The sequence below is a fragment of the Pristiophorus japonicus genome, chromosome 10 (genome assembly GCF_044704955.1).
Source record: "Pristiophorus japonicus isolate sPriJap1 chromosome 10, sPriJap1.hap1, whole genome shotgun sequence".
Lineage (NCBI taxonomy): Eukaryota > Metazoa > Chordata > Chondrichthyes > Pristiophoridae > Pristiophorus > Pristiophorus japonicus.
The window spans coordinates 167,564,422-167,582,066 of record NC_091986.1 but is presented as its reverse complement, the minus strand read 5'-3'; the positions used below and the strand labels follow the sequence as shown (position 1 = coordinate 167,582,066).

Genomic DNA, 17,645 nt, shown 5'->3' with positions numbered 1-17,645 from the left:
GGAGGAATTTTCCAGTTCTCCCACCTCCTATTTGGCCTGGGTTTTTAAACCTCCTAGGATATTATATTGCTCTGGATAGTGAGTGCATGTATTGCGATTATAGGGAGGAAATCACAATCGAGATCCAACTGATCTGAATGGTTGATACTAGGAACATCCAATCCTGGTGAAAATAGTTGACTTTTCTAATGAAACAATGAGAACCCACATCGAGGCTGAAATGTAGATTTAAACTTAAAATGTTAATGGTTGTCATGCATGCATGAGATGTTATTTTGCCAGGTTTATAGATTGTCATCTGATCAGTAAGGGCTTCATTTGAACCCAAGTCCTGGAGATGAAAAATCAGTGACTAACCCACTGCACCACCTAGAACCCCTTGATATGGTTAAAGCGATCAGATAAATGCTGAATCAGCAAGTCAGGAGTTCAAGCCCTGCTCCAGAGACTTGAGTCCATAATCTAAGATGATACTTCAGTGCAGTACTGAGGGTTTACTGTATTGTCAGAGGTGCTGTCTTTCAGATGAGATGTCAAACTGAGGCCTACCAGGTGGTTGTAAAAGATCCCATGGCACGATTTGAACATTTATCTCTCAACCAACAACACTAGATTACTTAGGGGTGTTGGCTATAGACTATCTCACCACTTATTTTATTGCTGTTCGTGGGAGCTTTCTGTGTGCCTTTTGGCTGTTGTGATTGCCCAGAACAGTAACTACACTTCAAAAATATCTTTTTGGTTGTGAAGCCGATGGGGCGTCCAGAGGACCTAAAATGCAATATATTGATTTCAGTTATTTCTTCAGTGCAGTGCAGTGCTGAGGGAGTGCTGTCTTTTGGATGAAACCAAGGTCCTGTCTGCTCTCTCATGTGGACATAAAAAATTCCATGGCACTATTTCGAAGACATATTCTTCCCTGGTGTCCTGGCTAATATTTAGCCCTCAATCAACATCACTAAAACACATTATCTGGTCATTATCACATTGCTGTTTGTGGGAGCTTGCTGTGTGCAAACTGGCTGCCGCGTTTCCTACATCATCTTCATAGGCAGTCCCTCAGGGTTGAGGATGACTTGCTTCCACACTCAAAATGAGTACTCAGGTGACTGAAGAACTCATTTTAAATGGTGGAAGATGCCTGTGCATGAATTATTTTAATGTGGGGTGGCCGTTGCACACCAGCCACCACATGGGCTTGACGGAGCAAGGTCTTGGTCCAGTGACAAGGGGATCCAAGATAACTGGAGACCAGGCTCCGCCGCATGTGCCAATACATACACACAACCTCAAATATACTCCGACGTTCTCCTTCCTTCCTCCTTCCCACAGGACCTCTCTCTACGTGGAATTCATAGTATGCAATGTGAGCCTCACGACCTCACAGCCTCGCTATTGGCCAGTGCAGCATCTTCCCTTGGTCTTGTCCATGCTGCTCCATCTCTGGGCTCCTACCTCTCTGCTCCTCTATTCCTCGTCCATCCTCTCCTCTCCGCTTCCAATCTCTGGACCTCACAGGTCCCAACCTCCGCTCCTCGCCACTTCCCATCTCCGCTCCTCGCCGCTTCTGACCTCCATATTGTTGAATCTGCCTCGTTTCCTACATTACAACAATGACTACACTCCAAAAGTCCTTCACTGTCTGTAAAGCGTTTTTGGCCATGAAAGGCATGTAATATATATAGCTCCATCTGTGGACGCCTGTGGCACTGCAGCCAGTGCTGTTTATAATAAAGGGAACAGGTCACCTGACTGGTGACTTCTGGAAGATTCTGCCATCTTAAGGCTGTGTGTGCTGTGAGCTCCCTGAAAATATCACAATGGCGGCGAAGATGGGACTAAGCGGATAAAACAAAGCTGCAATTTTTGTTGGTAGAAGATTCAGCCAGCCGACAGATGACTTTGAGAGCTTCTCTGTTATGATTAACTGCTACAAATCTGATTTAAATTACAAGCACACTTGTTTGAACTGCCAGAGTTCAGATGGCCGTGCCTATGGGGGTAATAGGAATTTCAATGCGACCGTGAAAGTTTCAGAGCGTATGTGGAGCGGCTAGAAATGTTTTTCACCACAAATAATACCATCGAAGTCCCTAATGATGAAAACCATAACTGGGTGTTGGAACGACAAAGGGCTATTTTCTTAACTGAAGCAGGGCCCGAGGTTTATGAAACCTTGAAAAATTTGCTTGTGCCTGACAAGCCAAAGAACACAACTCTTAAGCAGATTTAGCATTACAGCCCCGTGCTCTTGGAAATGCTGAAAATGATCGTTTCAGAATACGAGATCAGTTAACTGAAGTAAATATCAATGAGTACATTGTATTATTAAAATAGCTATCTATTTACTGTAATTTCGGAAACTTTCAGGACCGAGCATTGCGTGACCGCTTTGTTTGTGGAATGAAAAAATGATGCGATCAGAAGAAAGTTATTGACAACGCCTAACTTGACTTTTGATTTAGCTTGTCAGACAGCTATGTCAATGAACATGGCCGACCAATATTCCCGAGAATTTCATCCTATTTTCAGTCGTCAGATAACCGAGGTGAATCGCCTGCAGGTTAAAAGTAAAATGCGGTTGGGCCCCAAAGTCTCAGAAACTGGCGATGGTAACAGAGCATTGAAGTCCTGCTATCGGTGCCTGGGACAACACATCACTAAAGGTTGTCCATATGTGAAGGCAGAGTGTTTCATCTGCAGAAAAACTCGGCATATTGCGAAGGCATGCTGACTGAAGGGTAAACCAGCTTTCAAAGCTATGAGTAAAAATCCCCAGAGACTACATAGCATGGAAGAATAACAACAGGATGAGGAGGTTTTAGAGCTAGCATCAGGTGCACGAGGTTAACGGACAGCAATTCGAAAAGTATCATAACCCACATCGATGTTGCAGGAACCAAGATACCCATGGAAATTGACACTGGTCCATCCGTGAGTGTAGTACCGGAGTCGCTATACCTCGACAAATTGCGTGATTTCCCATTTGAGAAATCCAAGATAGAGCTGCGAGGCTACTCGGGAGAGAACATTCCTGTGGAAGGTTGTATCACCGTACCGGTGAAATACAAGGATCAAATTCAGAGCTTGCCTCTATTAGTAGTGGCAGGAGACAAGCCTGCCTTACTAGGAAGAAATTGGTTGAGATCACTGAAGTTGGATTGGATAGAGATTTTTCATGTTGAAACGAGATTTGCATCAAAGGATGATGTCATCAAGAATTATCTGAAGGTGTTCTGCGAAACAGGCAGTCTGATCCAAGGCTTCAAGGCGAATGTCAGGGTACAGAAGAACGCTAGATTGGTTTACTGCAAACCACGTTCCATACCATATGCACTCAAGGAGAAAGTTGAGCAAGAACTCAAAAGCCTAGAGACTGAGAACATTATTTCTAAGATAGATCGATGTAATTGGGCTACACCCATTGTTGTACCTAAGTCCAATGGTAAGGTAAGATTGTGTGGTGATTATAAAGTAACCATAAACCAGGTTCTAGAGGGTAATGTCCCCAATACATTGCCAAATGTAGAAGATTTGTTCACAACACTGACAGGTGGTCAGATCTTCTCAAGGTTGGATCTTACGAATGCCTACTTACAATTTGAACTAGAGGAGGAGTCCAAGTCATGCTTGACTATAAATACTCATCTAGGCCTATATCAATTTAATAGGCTACCATTTGGAGTGCCTTCTGCCCCTGCCATATTCCAAGGGGTGATGAACCAGAATTTCCAAGGTATTGAAGGGGTAGTATGTTAGTTAGATGACATACTATTTCAGCACCAAAAAATTCATAATAACACATTGAATGAAGTCCTCAAATGGTTAGAGAAGCACAGAGTACAAGTGTCTGCTCACAAGTGTGTTATTTCAAAACTCAGTGGAGTACTTAGGGTACAGAGTAGACAAAGATGGTTTACATCCAATCAAGGGAAAGCTGGATGCAATCAGAAATGCACCCATTCCCAAGAATGTTACTGAACTTCGATCATTTTTGGGTCTTTTGAACTGTTATGGGAAGTTCCTACCAAATTTGGCTACAATATTACATCCACTGAATAAACTATTGAAAAAACAGATCCATTGGAAGTGGTCAGAAGAAAACGATACAGCTTTCAAGGAGTGTAAAAGCAAATTGGTAGAGAGCACCATGTTAGTTCACTATGACGTACCTAAGGAGGTTAAGTTAGCATGTGATGCCTCTCCGTATGGAGTTGGGCCGTGATCTCTCACGTATTATGTAGTGGGGAGGAGAGACCAATTACTTCACGCACTCTCAGTGCCAGTGAGTGTAATTATACACAAATCGAAAGGGAAGCTTTGGCATTAATTTTTGGGGTCAAGAAGTTCCACAAATACTTGTATGGTCATAAGTTTACCATCGTTACGGACCATAAGCCCCTGACAGCAATTCTCCATCTAAAGTCCCCAGTTCTAACATTAGCTGCAGCCCGAATGCAGAGATGGGCTTTGATTGTGTCAGCAAATACATATGATATTAATTACAGATGATCAGCTGATCACAGTAATGCTGATGCTATGTCTAGATTGCCTTCCCCATCACAAGTTACACCCAATAGGGAAGAAATGTTCTATTTTTCATACATTGATGAACTGCCAGTCACAGCTGAAGAGATTGGTAAAGCAACCAAATGTGACCCAGTTATGTAAAGGTGTATGATTATATTGCAAATGGATGGCCAAACCAGGTTATAGACAAAGATATTCATCCATTCTTCATTCGTAGGAATGAATTATCAGTCGATAAAGATTGTATCATGTGGGGTGCAAGAGTGGTTATACCAAATAAATTCAGGTCCAAATTATTAAGAGGCCTCCATGACCAGCACCTGGGAAAGTGCTTGACCAAGAGTTTTGCACGCAGTTACTTATGGTGGGCAGGTCTTGATAACGATATAGAGTACATCGTCAGTCACTGTACGACATGTCAATCGGTAAGCATGCAACCACCATCAGTACCATTACAGCCATGGAAATGGCCTCCCAGGGTGTGGCAAAGGCTACATATCGATTTTGCTGAGCTAGAAGAAAAACAATTCTTCATTGTGATTGATAGCCATTTGAAGTGGGTCGAGGTGTTTCCAATGTGGAAAATAACAAGCAAAACATTAGACATTTTACGAAGATTATTTTCTTCATTTGGCCTTCCAGAAGAAATTGGTTCTGATAATGGACCACAATTTCGTTCAGAAGAATTTGCACAGTTCACAAGCAAAAATGGTGTGAAACATACCAAGGTTCCATCATACCACCCTGCTTCAAATGATGCAGCAGAGCGCACTGTACAAATTATAGTGCCCTCATCAAAGAGATGTTGGATCCAAATCCAAAGAAACGACAATGTCATTGGACCACAAATTGGCTAATTTCCTGATTATATATCATAATACTCCTCTCACAAATACTGGTAGAACACCAACAGAGTTGTTTCTCATACGACAGCCATGAAACAGATTCTCGTTGTTAAAAACCAAACTTGGCACAGTCCATAGAAGAGACACAATTAAGACAGAAAGAGAATTATGATAGAGGTAGAGTAAAAGAGAGAAGTGTGAAATTAAATCAGAAGGTGAGAGTGAAGAACCATCACTATAAATAGTTAAAGTGGTTACTAGGAAGAGTGGTGAAGATATGTGGTCAAGATGTTTGATCATGGACAGGTTAGGTTTGTTCACATTGATCACATTTTACCTACAGACATGGAAGTAGTTGAAGGTGGGAGTGATTCAATTATTTCTGACTCATCAGATAGTTTTGGTACACCAGTAGCATATCCTACATCCAATGTTCTGGAAACAAATCCAAGAGAAAGTCAGAGTTTAAGTCTGAGTCTGAGTCAGGCAGACAAACAGTCTGAAGTTAGAGAGAGTTCAAATGGAAATCAAGGGCATCCCTTGGAGGACAATTTTCCTCAGGATTAGCCCCGAATGAGTTTAAATTCGACACCATGTTTGGAAGGTTCTGTTCGAAACCGCAGGTATCCTTTTCGAAACAGAAAACAAGTGATTAATCGTGATTTGTAAATATGGCAAAATAAGTCCATATCTTTTGTTATGTATAACCATGCAAGTTATGTATGATGATTGTTATAAGTACTTCTTCATTAAGGAGAGAGAAGTGTAATATATATAGCACCACCTGTGGATGCCTGTGGCACTGCAGCCAGTGCTGTTTACAATAAAGGGAACAGGTCACCTGACTGGTGACTTCTGGAAAATTCTGCCATCTTAAGGCTGTGTGTGCTGTGAGCTCGCTGAAATATCACAAGGCGCTATAAAAATGCAAGTCTGTCTTTCTTTTTGGCACCATGGAGCAGGAGGCAGACCAAGGGAGGGGGTGTTAGAAAGGAGCAGAATAGAAATGTTGTAGTCATCAGAGCCATTATTTGAAGGGGCTTCTCCTCAAATTCTGGTTGCTCTTCAGTCCCACATTCCTGATCTTTGGGCACCCTGTGCGGAGGGGAGCGGACAGGTTCAAAGGCCTCCTTGTAGGACTGCTCCTGGGCACGGCCAAGGGTGCCATCAGCCGGTCCAGGCAGCGGGCGGTCGAGGGGATCGTTCAGCCCGACTGCCTGCCTCTCTTCCGCAGTTACATCCGAGCCAGGGTGTCCCTGGAGATGGAGCACGTGGTGTCCACCGGTACGCTCACGGCCTTCCGCAAGAGGTGGGCACTGGAGGGACTGGAGTGCATCGTTACCCCGGCAATCAAATTTTAATTTGATTTTATATGTTTTAAAGTTTAATTTGTTTTATTGCCGGTTTTAGTGTCCCCCTCCCCTTTTATAGGGGGCACTTGTATATATATTTGTGGTTTTAGTGCCAAAAAAAAAGCAAAAAAACACAAAAAAAAACCAAAAACAAAAAAACTAAAAAGGCACTTGTAAACTTTTTGTAGTGTCCCCCCCTTTAATAAGGGGGCACTTGACTTAATGTTTATTTATTGTTTTTTACAAAAAGAGTTGCACTTCAGTCCCACATTCCTGATCTTTGGGCACTCTGTGCGGAGGGGAGCGGGCAGGTCCAAAGGCCTCCTTGTAGGACTGCTCCTGGGCACGGCCAAGGGTGCCATCAGCCGGCCCAGGCAGCGGGCGGTCGAGGGGATCGTTCAGCCCGACTGCCTGCCTCTCTTCCGCAGTTACATCCGAGCCAGGGTGTCCCTGGAGATGGAGCACGTGGTGTCCACCGGTACGCTCACGGCTTTCCGCAAGAGGTGGGCACTGGAGGGACTGGAGTGCATCGTTACCCCGGCAACCAAATTTTAATTTGATTTTATATGTTTTAAAGTTTAATTTGTTTTATTGCCGGTTTTAGTGTCCCCCTCCCCTTTTATAGGGGGCACTTGTATATATATTTGTGGTTTTAGTGCCAAAAAAAAAGCAAAAAAACACAAAAAAAAACCAAAAACAAAAAAACTAAAAAGGCACTTGTAAACTTTTTGTAGTGTCCCCCCCCTTTAATAAGGGGGCACTTGACTTAATGTTTATTTATTGTTTTTTACAAAAAGAGTTGCACTTCAGTCCCACATTCCTGATCTTTGGGCACTCTGTGCGGAGGGGAGCGGGCAGGTCCAAAGGCCTCCTTGTAGGACTGCTCCTGGGCATGGCCAAGGGTGCCATCAGCCGGTCCAGGCTGCGGGTGGTCGAGGGGGTCGTTCAGCCCAATTGGCTGCCTCGCTTCCATGCGTACATCTGGGCCAGGGTGTCCCTGGAGATGGAGCACGCGGTGTCCACCGGTACGCTCGCGGCCTCCCGCGAGTGGTGGGCGCTGGAGGGACTGGAGTGCATCATCACCCCCGGCAATTAAATTTTAATTTGATGTTTTTTGTCTAAAGTTTAATTTGTTTATTGTGCTGGTTTTAGTGCTCCCCCCTCCCCCTTTTAGCCAGGGGGCAGTTGTATAATTTGTGTTTTGGTGCCCTCAAAAAAAAAACCCAAAAATCAAAAAATACAAGGGGGCACCTGAAACGTTTTTTTGCAGTGTCCCTCCCCTTTTAATCAGGGGGCATTTGATTACACTGATACAACTCAAAATAGCTGTAGTCATCGGAGAGTCAATAATTATGGGGGGTAGATAGAATCCTCTGCAGTTGTGACCTTTCGTTCTATTATCAGAACTCCAACTTGATTCTGCACCTGGCCCGGGATTGGCAATCCAGACGACAGCAGGGCAAGTCAGGTGGCCAAACATAGACGAGCGTGGAATGCTAAATTGACGAAATGCTAAAAGCATTCTCCGATACCCTACGCCAAGCGCTGCACGTCAAGGCGAGGTCACGTTGCCATTCATGTCATGCAGAGCCCCTGGGAACCGCCCCTCTCTTTCGGGCGCAGGAGGAGACGAGAATGCAGATTGATTTGATATCGTGTGTCTCCCCGCCCGCAGTCTGAGGACTGCTCGCCACTGCACTGCACTGCAGCCGCCCTCTTGCAGCCAGCTCGCGCCTCTCCCCGCGCCCTCTAGTCATTGTCGGCGGGCGGCCGGGCGGGAGCTGCAGTCCTTTGGCGCCGACAGTCTCCTCCCGAGGTAAGCGCCACGTTTTAATTCGCCCTTTTTGTGTGTGTGTGTGTGTGTGTGTGTGTGTGCGCGCCACGGTTACCTGGAGCCGGCTCATAATTTATTTAGCAGACACTGTTTCCTGCTTTTCTTTTTAATGTTTTGTTTTTAGTAGCGTTTGCCCGCGAGGGGATGGTCCGCCGACGCTTCATTTGGGGAAGTGGCGAGGGCCACATGGCCGGTATTGTGCTCCAGTCGAAAGATGATGCAACAACGACTCTCAATGTAAACAGGCGTGTAGACTTCACAAATTCCCGCACGGCAAAGCCTGTGGCAATTTGTTGGCCGTTTGGAGTTTAAAATATTTATATTTATATACGTTAACCTTTTTTTTAACCCAGTTACAATTGCATTTTTGTTCTTCAATCGGACGGTAGTTTCTTTTTCTGGCAGTTACAGCCCTTGCTGTTGATGACTCTCATTCCAGGTGGAGTGGGACGTATATACCAGGGGCCAGATGCCACTGGCTGTTGCTGTTCGCACATATGAAACTAAAGTAACTTTGCAACACCGACAATCGGAATATTGGCTTGAGCTAACATCAGCGTGTGCTGAAAATCAAGGACTCCCCACAGAAGTCCAATTGTTGGATGTAGAAATCTTAATGTGATAACACTACGATGAAATAAAATAGTTACTAGCGCGTTGTATGTATCTTATTTTTTAGAAACTCAACTAATTGTAGTCGCGCTTTTTTAGTATTGGGTATAATTTAAACCCTTTTGTGGGATTCTAAATATCACTTGTCAAAGTGTAAATTCAGCCCTGTAAAGTAAGTAGCAATTGAATAGTATTATAATGTGATATTGCCAGTAGTATTTATTTATTGTATTTGGAACTAGTTTGTGTTGCAGACAGATCCCCTGCATGGTTTGTGTGTGTATACAATATACATCATGACGTTTCTTATTTGGTCTAAGTGTGTATCCATTTGTAGCTGCAATTTTCTGCTAATGATGCAGTAATCACCCTAAAACAGCAAGTTGTGGCCAGAGTATTCTGGCAGCAGTTAGGCGTGGCTTGGTTTGTATGTTGCCTTATCTTAAACTGATTAAGAGCAAATTCTCCAGTATGACAATCTATTCTCAAGCTCCAGGAGAGCCCTGCCCAAACTTCTGAAAGACAGTGCCAGCTGCCCAAAGGGAAATGGTGGTATAACTGCAGAAAACTTGGCATTTGGCAGAAAGAACATACCAGAAAGTCAACAAATATAGAAAAAAAATCAGAATTATGATTGCTATGGGGGTGCTCTATCCAGGGGATCTCCTAATTTGAAAACCTATCCCACATATTGAAGCACAAAATAAGTGCTATTTTTGTGCTCATCAATGTGAGGGATGATAGTTCTAGGCAATGGAAGTCTTCCCATTTCAGGCACCCAGTACTCCAAGGTCAAGTACAGTTAGATGCAAAGTAATGCTCCCTCTACTCTATCCAGCAACCCAGTATGATACTAGTGTGGCAATTTTTCCATTTCCCACAGGACGTTCCATCAGTGAGAGTACTGAATTAGGGACAATTTTGTGCTGTAGGTCCCTGCAGTTGACAAATCCAATGTGGAACTATTTAACTGAAACAATAGACTAAGTCAGTGAAAGTAGTGATTAAACACTCTCTGCACCTAAGGTGCAATGACAAATTTTGGTTGGCAAGTCATAAAGGAAACATTTGAGGAATGGCGAAGAGTCACATGATTAATCCCTAGTGTCAAAGATCTGAGTTATGAGAAAAGAGTAGATAAACAGTTTCAAAAGGAGCCTGGGTAGTCAGCAGCTGATTTAAAAAGAGCAGGAACCCCAGACATTAACAGTTTAAAAGGAGCAGAAGCTCATAAGCACACAAACTGGTTTAAAAACTCAGTGATATCATGGTCTGCACAGAATGAGGAGTGGTGGAGCTGAGGAATTAGAGCTAAGTGTTTTAAATTTATCACTTATTTTGAGTATTAAGAGCATAATGTCTTTTAGGTAAGCAAATAGACCTAAGAAGCTAAATTACCTAAATCAATCATATGAGGTGACAAAATGGGTAAAAGTAAACTAAGTGGAGGAAACCAACATTAAACACATCCAATTTGCATTAACTGGGTATCTACTATACATAAATCTAGAGTAATTAAATTCTGGGCACCGTACTTTAGGAAGGATGTGAAGACCTTGGAGAAGGTGCAGAAAAGATTTATAAGAATAGTTCCAGGGATGAGGGACTTCAGTTGTGTGGATAGACTGGAGAAGCTGGGGTTGTTCTCCTTTGAGCAGAGAAGGTTGAGAGGAGATTTGATAGAAGTATTCAAAATCATGAGGGGTCTAGACAGAGTAGATAGAGAGAAAGTGTTCCCATTGGCAGAAGGGTTGAGAACCCTCTCTTGTTACCTCATCAAAAAAACTCGATCAAGTTGGTTAAACACTGTTTGCCTTTAACAAATCTATGCTGGCTTTCCTTTCCAAGTGACTGTTTAAGAACCTAAGAATTAGGAGCAGGACTAGGCCATTCAGCCCTTTGAGCCTGCTCTGCCATTCAATGTGATTATGGCTGATTTTCCACCTCAACTCCACTTTCCTGCACTATATATCCCTTGATTCCCTTAATATCCAAAAATCTATCTATCTCAGTCTTGAATATATTCAAAGACTGAGCCTCCACTGCCCTCTGGAGTAGAGAATTCCGGAGATTCACCATCCTCCTGAGTGAAGGCGTTTCTCCTCATCTCAGTCCTTATTCTGAGACTGTGACCCCTGGTTCGCGACTCCCCAGCCAGGGGAAACATCCTCCCTGCATCTACCCTATCAAGCCCTGTAAGAATTTTGTATGTTTCAATGAGATCACCTCTCATTCTTCTCAACTCTGGCGAATAGAGGCCGAGTCTACTCTAAATCTCTCCTCAAAGGACAATCCCCCTATCCCAGGGATCAGTCTGGGGAACCTTTATTGTACTCCCTCAATGACGAGAATATCCTTCCTTGGGTAAGTAGACCAAAAGCAATGTACACTACTCCAGGTGCGGTCTCACCACGGCCCTATATAATTGCAGTAAGATGTCTTTACTCTTGTACTCAAATCTTCTTGTAATAAAGTCCAACATACCATTTGCTTGCTGTACCTGCACATTAACTTTTAGTGATTCGTGCACAAGGACACCCAGGTCTCTCTGAACACCCACATTTCCCAATCTCTCACCATTTAAAAAAAATACTCATCTTTTCTATTTTTCCTACCAAAGTGGATAACTTCACATTTCTCCACATTATATTCCATTTGCCATGTTCTTGCCCACTCACTTAGCCTGTCCATATCCCCTTGAAGTCTCTTTGCATCCTCCTCACAACTTACATTCCCACCTAGCTTTGGATAGAGAACTGGTTGGCAGACAGGAAGCAAAGAGTGGGAATAAACGAGTCCTTTTCAGAATGGTCGGCAGTGACTATTTGGATACCGCAGAGTTCAGTGCTGGGACCCCAGCTATTTACAATATACATTAATGATTTAGACGGAGGAATTGAGTGTAATATCTCCTAAGTTTGCAGATTACACTAAGCTGGATGGCAGTGCGAGCTGCGAGGAGGATGCTAGGAGGCTGCAGGGGGACTTGGACAGGTTAGGTGAATGGGCAAATGCATGGCAGATGCAGTATAATGTGGATAAATGTGAGGTTATCCACTTTGGTTGCAAAAACAGGAAGGCAGATTATTATCTGAATGGTGACAGATTCGTAAAAGGGCAGGTGCAATGAGACCTGGGTGTCATGGTACATCAGTCATTTGAAGGTAGGCATGCCAGGTATAGCAGGCAGTAAAGAAGGCAAATGGCATGCTTCATAGCTAGTGGATTTGAGTATAGGAGCAGGGAGGTCTTACTGCAGTTGTACAAGGTCTTGCTGAGACCACACCTTGTATTGTGTGCAATTTTGGTCTCCTAATCTGAGGAAGGACATTCTTGCTATTGAGGGAGTGCAGCGAAGGTTCACCAGACTGATTCCCGGGATGGCAGGATTGACCTATGAAGAAAGATTGGATCGACTAGGCTTATATTCACTGGAATTTAGAAGAATGAGGGGGGAATCTCATAGAAATATATAAAATTCTGACGGGATTGGGCAGGTTAGAGGCAGGAAGAATGTTCCCGATGTTGGGGGAAGTCCAGAATCGGGGGTCAGAGTCTAAGGATAAGGGGTAAGTCATTTAAGACCGAGATGAGGAGAAACGTCTTCTCAGAATTGTGAACCTGTGGAATTCTCTACCATAGAAAGTTGTTGAGGCCAGTTCATTAGATATATTCAAAAGGGAGTTAGATGTGGCCCTTGCGGCTAAAGGGATCAAGGGGTATGGAGAGAAGGCAGAAATGGGGTACTGAAGTTGCATGATCAGCCATGATTATATTGAATGGTGGTGTAGGCTCGAAGGGCCAAATGGCCTACTCCTGCACCTACTTTCTATATTTCTATATCATCTGCAAACTTGGGATATATACCTGTATTACATTTAGTCCCCTCATCCAAATCATTGATATAGATTGTCAATAGCTGGGGCCCAATAAACTGATCTTTGCGGCTCCCCCACTAGTTACAGCCGGCAAACCTGAAAATGACCCATTTATTCCTAGTCTGTCAATTAACCAATCCTCAATCCATGCTAGTATATTACCTCGAATCCCATGAACCCTAATTTGGTTCAATAACCTCTTGTGTGACACCTTATCGAATGCTTTCTGAAAATCCAAATACACCACATCCACTGTTCCCTTCCCCCCTTATCTATTCTACTAGTTACAACCTCAAAGCTCTTAACAGATTTGTCAAACATGAGTTTCCTTTCATGAATCTGTGTTGACTCTGCCCAATTCTATTATTTTCTAAATGCTCAGTTAACATGTCCTCAATAATAGATTCTAGCATTTTTCCTACTACTGATGTCAGGCTAATTGGTTTGTAGTTCCCCGTTTTCTCTCTCCTTAAACAGCGGGGTTACATTAGCTACCTTCCAATCTGTGGGAACCGTTCTAGAATCTATGGAATTTTGGAAGATGACAACCAATGCATCCACTATCTTTATAATCACCTCTTTCAAAAGCCTAGGATGTAGGCCATCAAGTCCAGGGGATTTATCGGCATTCAGTTCCATTAATTTCTCCAGTACTATTTTTTTACTAATACTAATTTCTTTCAGTTCCTCATTCTCGCTAGACCCTTGATACTCCACTATTTCCTGGAGATTTTTTGTATCTTCTTCCGTGTTTAATTTCTCTGCCATTTCCTTACTTCCCATTTATTATTTCTCCTGTCTCAGCCTGTCGGGGACCCACATTTACTTTCGCTAATCTTTTCCTTTTTGCATACCTATAGAAGCTTTTACAGTCTGTTTTTATATGTCTCGCTATTCTATTTCCCCTTTATCAATTTCTTGGTCCTCCTTTGCTGAATTCTAAAATCCTCCCAATCCTCCAGGCTTACTGCTCTTTTGGCAACATTATAAGCCTCTCCCTTTGATCTAATACTATCTTTAACTTCTCGTTAGCCATGGCTGGACTATTTTTCCTGGTGGGGTTTTTGTGCCTTAAAGGAATGTATGTTTGTTGTAAATTATGTACTAATTCTTTAAATGCTAGCCATTGCTTGTCTACTGTCATACCTTTTTTAATGTAGTTTCCCAATCTACCTTAGCCAACTTGTCCCTCGTACCTATGTAGTTTCCTTTGTTTAGATTTAAGACCCTAGTTTCAAATTTAATGAAATCACTTTCAAACTTAATGTAAAATTCTATCATATTATGGTCACTCTTCCCTAAAAGCCTCCTTACTACAAGGTTATTAATTAACCCTTTCTCATTGCACAATATTAGATCTAAAATAACCTGTTCCCTAGTTGCTTCCTGAACATACTGATCTAGAAAACCATCTTGCATACATTCCATGAATTCGTCCTCCACACTACTACTGCAAATTTGGTTTGCCTAGTCTATAGATTAAAGCCCCCCATGATTACTGTATTACCTTTGTTATGTGCTCCTCTAATTTCCTGATTTATACTGTGTCCTACATTGCCACTACTGTTTGGGGGCCTATAAACAATGCCCACCAATGGTTTCTGCCCCTTGCTGTTTCTTAGCTCCACCCAAACTGATTCTACTTCTTGATTTTCTGAGCTAAGATGCTTTCTCTCTACTGTCTTTATCCCATCCTTTATTATCAGTGCTACCCCTCCTTTTCCATTTTGCCTATCTCTTCTAAAAGTTAAATATCCTGGCATATTTAGTTCCCAACCTTGGTCACTTTGCAACCACGTCTCTGTAATGGCTATTAGATTAAACCTATTAATTTTCTATCTGCTCTATTAATTCATCTATTTTGTTGCAAATGCTTGCGCATTCAGACAAAGGGCCCCAAGTTTGCCCAGCACTGGATGCTGTTTTTTTGGCGCCGAAGCCCAGTGTTGGGGTGTCATACATTCTTGTGCTGGTGTATCTGTAAAAGAAGGTTGCGTGCCATTTCTGTGCATAAGGCAAACTTCCCCACCAACAACATTTTTTTAAACAGGCGCACAGACCCTCGAAGCACCGTAGGAAAAACCCTTGCCTGCAGTTACAGAATCCATGCTGGCCTACTTCTATCACCAGCCGAAGGGACTCCCTGTCTCTTATAAATAAACTTTTAGGGAATTTAAAAAGCAAACGATAACTATAGGCAAGTTTTAAAAAAAAAGAAATAAGTGTAACCTTACCATTAATGCTGCTCCTGCGATGATAAATGTCCGCTTGCAATGAAAGAAAAAAAATCTACCTTTTTCCTGCAATCTTCTCACTTCCCAAAATCCTCCACAAAGTGTAGGAAAACTTTTCTATTACCAGGATTGAAAAAGTAGCAGACAAATTGGATCGTCTTCTTTAACCATCCAATGCAGCCGCCTTCTGATTCTCCAGGATGTCGATTGCAGCCGGTGCTAGTCCCCGGCCGAAGGTCCTCCACCCACGCAGTGCATTTATTTATTTTTTTTTTAAATCTTTTTTTCTTTACGCTTGCGCATACGCAACTAGTTTCCCGTTTTATTTTAAGCACATGCGCTGTGCGGTTCTGTCGCACACTGAAAGCCACGCTCTGCGAGATCAGCTTGGGTAGCCCCATGGTGGAAGAATACTTAGGTTTTTTATTTTCAGTGCTGAGGGACCAAATAAAAACGGGCTTCCAGGTAAATGCGCGCCATTATTTTTTATTAGGGAAACTTAGTGCCTTTAGTTTTGGCCTTTTTCTATTTTTCTCGATGTCACCATAGTCACTAATGCCTTATTACCTTTGTTACTCTCTCTGGCCCTTCCTGACTCACTCTGCTTAATTTTACCCCAAACTTTGCTCTGCTCTAGAGCCTTGACATTTCTCTTGCTGCTTTTAAATTTATTCTTTCCTGAATCCTCCCTATTTGTAGCTGCAGCTCACTTACCTTGTTTACTACACTTTGTGTGTTTACATACATACACTGTAAACCCATCTTTAGCCATCCTGTATTCTTTTAGTTTGACCTGATCTAATACCTTCCTGTTCCTTTCTTTAATGCTCTCTGCCTCTCCCAATCCTTTTGAGATCTTTATTGGTCCTTTCTAATGTTACATCCTGGTGCCTATCCCCCTGGCAAATTAGTTTAAACCCTCCCCAACAGCACAGCAAATCTCCCTGTGACGATATTGGTTCCGACCCTGTTGAGGTGCAACCCGCCTGGCCTCTACAGGTCCCACCTCCTCCTGAACCGGTCTCACTGCCATAGGGATCGGAAGCCCTTCCTCCTGCACCATCTCTCCAGCCGCATCTCCATCTGCTCTATCCTATTTGTATACTCACTTGCGCGTGGCACCGGAAGTAATCCAGGGATTACGACATGGCACAGGATGTGCACTCTGGGACTGAGCTGCTCTGCCTTGCCTCTATTTAATAGACTATGAACTAACTTAGCAGAAATAAACTTTTAAAAACTCATCAACCAGCTGTTTTCCCTTGTACTAACATCACTAGGTTTCTTTTTACTCAGGTGTCATTCTTTCAAATTCTGCTTCCCGCTCGGGTCCGCCTGTGGTCTTGGGGCCTGCCATCATCGCGCTCTTTAACCCCACTCCGCTCTCGCTCCACTCCGGCTCAGGTCATATTCTCTGATTCTATGATTATATTAGGGAGCGGGAGGAATTTCTGAATAATTTCACCTCCAGAATGCAGCTACCCCCAAGAGGAAAGTGCAGGAAGTTGAGATTGTGACCATCAGTCAGCAGGGTGTGGGGAACCAAGGGAAGATGGAGAAGTAGCTCCCGTAGACACTGGTACTATCCAACAGGTACAATATACTAGCTATCTGGTGAGGATAAGGATGAAGGCTGCAGGGAGGATGGCCTGAATGTTAACTGTGTGTCAGCTGTGGCTCATTTGGTAGCACCATTGCCTTTCAGTCAGAAGGTTGTGGATTCAAGTCCCACTCCAGACACCTGAGCACAGGAGGTCAGGCTGACACTCCAGTGCAGCACAGTACTGAAGGAGTGCTGCACTGTTGGAGGTGCCGTCTTTCGGATGAGACGTTAATCCAAGAACCTGTCTGCTTTCTCAAGTGGACATAAAAGATCCCATGGCACTATTTTGAAGAAGAGCAGCAGAGTTATCTGGTGTTTGGGCCAATATTTTTCCCTCAATCAACATCACTAAAAAAAACAGTGGTCATTATTATATTGCTGTTTGCAGGAGCTTGCTGTGTGCAAATTGGCTGCCGTGTTTCCTACGTTACAACAGTGACGACACTTGAGTGTTTCATTTGCTGTAAAACATCTTGGGACATCTGGTGGTCGTATAAGGTGCTATAAAAATGCAAGTCTTTCTTTACGACATCATGGAGCAGAAGGCAGACCATGGGGGAAAGAACAGAATAGAAATGTACTCATAGGGAATTCAATAATCATGGGGAAAAGTAGAATCCTCTGCAGTTGTGACTGAGTCCAGGAGGGTGTGTTGCCTACCTGGTACAAAGGAAAAGGGTATCTTGGAGCAACTGGAGAGGAACTTGGAAAGGGCAGGGGAAGATTGAGTTGCCGTCGTCCATGTTGGGACCAATGA

At 43.2% G+C, this 17,645-nt stretch overlaps 1 protein-coding gene across 2 annotated transcripts in view; it reads left to right on the top strand.

Moving 5' to 3' along the window:
- The first annotated feature begins 8,333 nt into the window (after nt 1-8,333).
- The window catches only part of LOC139275189 (high affinity cationic amino acid transporter 1-like), a 97,471-nt gene continuing 88,159 nt past the window's right edge, over nt 8,334-17,645 (top strand). For both annotated transcript variants that reach the window (XM_070892306.1, XM_070892305.1), the window contains exon 1: nt 8,334-8,543. The gene's annotated coding sequence lies outside the window, so the exon portion shown is untranslated. The remainder of the gene's footprint in view (nt 8,544-17,645) is intronic.